General features: G+C 36.9%; 1 pseudogene; it reads right to left on the reverse strand.

Moving 5' to 3' along the window:
- Positions 1–1,019: 1,019 nt before the first annotated feature.
- Positions 1,020–1,204, reverse strand: LOC110543149 (zinc finger protein 431-like; annotated as a pseudogene).
- Between the last annotated feature and the right edge of the window lie 4,204 nt (positions 1,205–5,408).

Raw genomic sequence — 5,408 nt, forward strand, 5'->3', positions numbered from 1 at the left:
CTCTCCAGTATATGTTCTTTATGTCTTAGGACACAACTATTTCCTGCAAAGGCTTTCCCACATTGGTTACACTCATGACATTTCTCTCCAGTGTATATTCCTTTAGGTATTTGGAGATTATTATGGCATGCAAAGGTTTTTCCACATTGGTTATAATCATAGGGTTTCACTCCAGTATGTTTTCTTGTCATAGGAAATGACTGCTACATTAAAACTTTTTATGACACTGGTTATATTCATAAGGATTTTCTGCAGTATGCATTTTTATGTATTAGGAGATGATGGTCTTGTACAAATGTGATAACACACTGATTACATTCATAATGTTTTTTTCCAGGCTGTATTCTTTTATTTTTTCAGAAACTACTCTGAAATGCATAGACTTTATCACAATGGGTACATTCATAAAGTTTCTCTCCAGTGTGTGTTCATTTATGTGCTACCAGATGACTGTTATGTGTAAAGGCTATACCACATTGGTTACATTCACCAGTGTGAGTTCTTTTATGTATTAGGAGATTACCGTTATATGCAAAAGCTTTACCACATAGATTACATTCATAAGGTTTCTCTCCAATGTGTGTTATTTTAGGTATTAGGAGATAACTGTTACATCCAAAGGCTTTACCACATTGGTTACATTCTTAAGGTTTCTCTCCAGTTTGAGTTCTTTTATGATTTAGGACATGACCGTTACATGAAAAGGCTTTACCACATTCGTTACATTCATGATGTTTCTTTACATTATGGGTTCTTTTATGTATTAGGAGACAAATGTTGTTTGCAAAGGCTTTAGCACTTTGATTATATTTGTGAGGTTTCTGTACAGCATGAATTCTGTCATATATTTGAAGTTCATTATCATATGCACAGGCTCTACCATACTCTTTAGAGTCACAGAGCTCCTCTCCAGTATGCATTCTTTTATATGTGTGAAGACTACTGTGATGTGCAAAGACTTCATCATTTTAAATATCTTCAGAGAGTTTCTTTCCACTATGACTGTTTTCATACCTTCCATGTCTTCTAGAACTTTGACAATGCTCTTCAACATTATGATCGTCCCAATTGTAATTATAGCAGTGAGGTTCCTGTAGGTCTCCAGCATCACATCTTTGTAAAGGTACTTCTGGGAAGGATCCATCAAAGCCCACTCTTGTTGAGTAAAGTTCACATGCACATCACTGTAGGTCAATGCATTCATGTTGTGACTTTGGACCTCGCCTGAAATCACCTTACAGCACACAGCAGCCATATTCAGAACACAGCACACCGACATTTCAACCCTGATCAGCTACAGAGCGAACATGGAGCATGGCACCAGGAAGAACCTGCCTCTTCCTCTGACTTCGACAATTTTCTTGATATATTCCATTTACCAAAATTTACTCAAGATCAGGGAAATAGATCAAATAGTCCTTTTCCCCCCAAGGAAATAGAAACAGTCGTCAAAAGTCTCTCTCCCAAAAAAGCCCAGGGCTAGATAGTTTCAGTGCTGAATTCTACCAGACCTTCAAAGAAGAACTAACTCCATTTCTATTCAAACTGTTCCATAAAATAGAAACAGAAGGAACATTACCAAACTCATTTTATGAGGCCACAGTCACCTTGATACCTAAACCAAACAAAGACCCAACAAAAAAAGAGAACTTCAGACCTATCTCTATTATGAACCAGGATGCTAAAATGCTCAATAAAATATTTGTAACCCTAATCCAAGAACACATAAAAGACATATTCCAGCATGATCAAGTAGGCTTCATACCAGGCATACAGGGATGTTTCAGTCTATGGAAATCCATCAATGTAATCCACCGTATAAACAAACAGAAGGAGAAAAACCATATGATTATCTCCTTAGATGCCAAAAAAAATTTGACAAAATCCAACACCTAGTCATATTTAATGTCTTGGAGAGGTCAGGAATACAAGGTACATACTGAAACATAGTAAAGACATAGTAAAGATAAGCCTTTATCCAGCAATGACTACACACAGAGAAACTTACATCAATCCCACTGAAATAAGGGACAAGACAATATGCTCAATCTCTCCATATCTCTTCAACATAGTGTTTGAAGTCCTACCTAGCATAATAATACAACAAACAGATATCAAAGGGATACAAATCAGAAAGGAAGAAGTCAAAGTATCACTATTTTCAGATGATATGATAGTATACATGAGTGACCACAAAAATTCAACCAGATAATTTTTACAGCGATAAATACCTTTGCAAATTGGCTGGATACAAAAACTAAATAAAAAAAAAATCAATAGCCCTCCTGTATATGAAAGACAAAAGGGCTAAGAAAGAAATTAGGGAAACTACAACCTTAAATAGCCAAAAAAGACAGAGTACTTTGGTGTGACTCTTAGCAAATAAAAGACCTGTTTGGGAAAAAAAAAATAAAAAATAAAAAAACTTCAAGCCTCTGAAACAAAGAAATTGAAGAAGATATCAGAAGATGGAAAAATCTCTGCTGTTCAGGTATTGGTAGGATTAACATTGTGAAAAATGGCCATCTTACCAAAAGCAATCTACAGATTCAATGAAATTCCCATCAAAATACCAACACAATTCTTTATGGACCTGGAAAGAAAAATTCTCTACTTACTTCATATGGAAAAACAAAAAACCCAGAATTGCTAAAACAATCGTGTACAACAGCATATCCTCTGGAGGTATCTTCATCTCTGATCTCCATCTGTCCTGCAGAGCAATAGTAATAAAAAGTGCATGGTACTGTCATAGAAACAGAATGATGGATAAATGGAATTAAATAGAAGACACAGAAATAAACTCACATACCTACGGATACTTGATTTTTGACAAAGTAGCCAAAACCATACAATAGAAAAAATACAGCATCTTCAAGAAATAGTACTGGTCTAACTGGATGTCTACATGTAGAAAAATGCAAATAGATCTGTATTTATCACCCCGCACAAAACTAAAGTCCAAATGGATCAAAGACAGCAACATAAAATTAGACACATTAAATCTGTTAGAAGAAAATGTGGGAAAGAACTTTAAACTCATTGGTACAGGAGAAAATTTCATGAATAAAACACCAACAGCATAGTCTCTAAGGTCAACAATCAATAAATGGGACCTCATGAAACTGAAAAGCTTCTGTAAAGCAAAGGAGGACACTGTCCATCAGAACAAAATGACAGCCCACACACTGGGAAAGGATCTTTACCAATCCTGTATCTGACAGAGGGCTAATATCCAGAATATATAAAGAACTCCAAAAGTTAAAAAGAAACAAACAGAGTAATCCAATTAAAAATGGGTTACTAAGCTAAAAAGAGAATAAAAAATCTAAAATGGAATATCTATTGAATGGCAAAGAAACACTTAAAGAAATGTTAAACGTCATCAAGGAAATGCAAATCAAAAAGACCCTGAAATTTGACCTTACAGCATCAAAATGGCTAGGATCAAAAACTCAAGTGACAATACATGCTGGAGAGGATGTAGAGAAAGGGGAATCCTCCTCCATTGCTGGTGGGAATGTAAACTTGAACAACCACATTGGAAATCAATCTGGCGCTTTCTCAGATAATTAGGAATAGTATTTCCTCAAGATCCAGCTATACTACTCCTAGGCATACATCCAAAGTTTGCTTAAGTACACAACAAGGACATTTGCTCAAACATGTTTGTAGCAGGTATATTCGTAACAGGCAGAATCTAAAAAACCTAGGTCTCCCTCAATGGAGTAATTGATACAGAAATTGTGGTACATTTACAAAATGGAATACTACTCAGCAATTAAAAAGAAGGAAATCATGAAATTTGCAAGCAAATGGTGGGAACTAGAAAAGATGATCCTGAGTGAGGTAACCCAGAAGCAGAAAGACAGAAAGACACACATGGTATATACTCACTTATAAGTATATACTAGCCATTTAACATAGGATAAACATACTAAAATCTGTACACCTAAAGAAGCTAAGCATGAAGGAGGACTCTGGGTGAGATGTTCAATCCTCATGCACAAAGGCAAATGGGAGGGACATCATAAGAGGGAGAAAACAGAAAACAGGACAGGAGCCTACCACAGATAGCCTCTGAAAGTCTCTACCCAGTAGTGTATTAAAGCAGATGCTGAGACTCATAGCCAAACTTTGGTCAGAATGCAGGGAATCTTATGAAAGAAGGAGAAATAGAAAGACCTGGAGCATATAGGAGCTCCACAAAGAGAGCAAGGGAACCAAGAAATCTGAGCCCAGGCGGCTTTTCTGATGCTGATGCTAGATAACCTAGAATGTCTGCTCAGATGTAGCCCATACGCAGCTCAGTCTCTGAGTGGGTACCCTGGTAAGGGAAACAGGGACTGTATCTGACATTAATTCACGGCTGGCTCTTTGATTATGCCCCACCCCCTGCTGAAGGGAGAGCATCCTTACCAGGCCAGAGAGGAAGACAATATAGCCAGTCTTGATGAGATCTGATAGGCTAGGGTCAGATGGAAGGGGAGGAGGACCTGCCCTATCAGTGGACTTGGAGAGGGGCATGTGAGGAGATGAGGGAAGGAGGTGGTGTTGGGAGGAATGATGGAGGGGGCTATAGCTGGGGAAAAATGAATAAACTGTAATTAACATATTTTTTTAATATTAGAAAAAGAAAATTCCCATGCTTTATTTTTGAGTGTGCTATTACATTTTTATTATCTACTTATTAGCAAAATGAAGTATCTTCTGAAAAGTACAGTACCAAATAATGCATGGCTTATTTTTTATATTACTCAATTTAAGTGCTTAAAAAGAAACGTACAGTGAAAAATTACTGTCACCATTTATTTTTTAAACACATATTTATTCCTTGAGGATTTTCTTTATGTAGTACTTTCTGATCCCATATACACACCTCCTCTAGATTTCATCTCCCTCCAAGCATTATGTTTTCTGTTAAAAAAAAAAAAAAAAAAAAACACATCCTTTGTATTCGGATTGTATTAGTGCTGCTCATATGGGTGTGAGTGTAGGGACATCCACCACAGCATAGGCAACCTACCAGAGGCCATATCCCTGAAGAAAACGGATGCTCTTTCCCTTAGCAGTCATCCACTCCCAACAGCTCCTCAGCTAGGAGTGAAGCTTCCTGACTTTTTCACCTAACATGTGAGTTTTTTTACTGCAAAGTCACCTTTTCTCAAATGAGATGATTAATATCATTGGCAAACTACTATAGTTTGCTTTCTTTTACTGTGATAAAATATACTGGCCAAAATCAACTTAAGAAGGAAAGATTATTTGACTCATACATCTTGCTTACAGTCCGTCACTGAAGAAAGTACAGACACACTCAAACAGGGTAGTAACCTGGAGGTGGAACTGATGCAGAGGTCATGGAGGAACACTGTTTACTAGCTTGTTCCACACAGCTTGTTCAGCTT

Source organism: Meriones unguiculatus (genome assembly GCF_030254825.1).
Source record: "Meriones unguiculatus strain TT.TT164.6M chromosome X unlocalized genomic scaffold, Bangor_MerUng_6.1 ChrX_unordered_Scaffold_30, whole genome shotgun sequence".
Lineage (NCBI taxonomy): Eukaryota > Metazoa > Chordata > Mammalia > Rodentia > Muridae > Meriones > Meriones unguiculatus.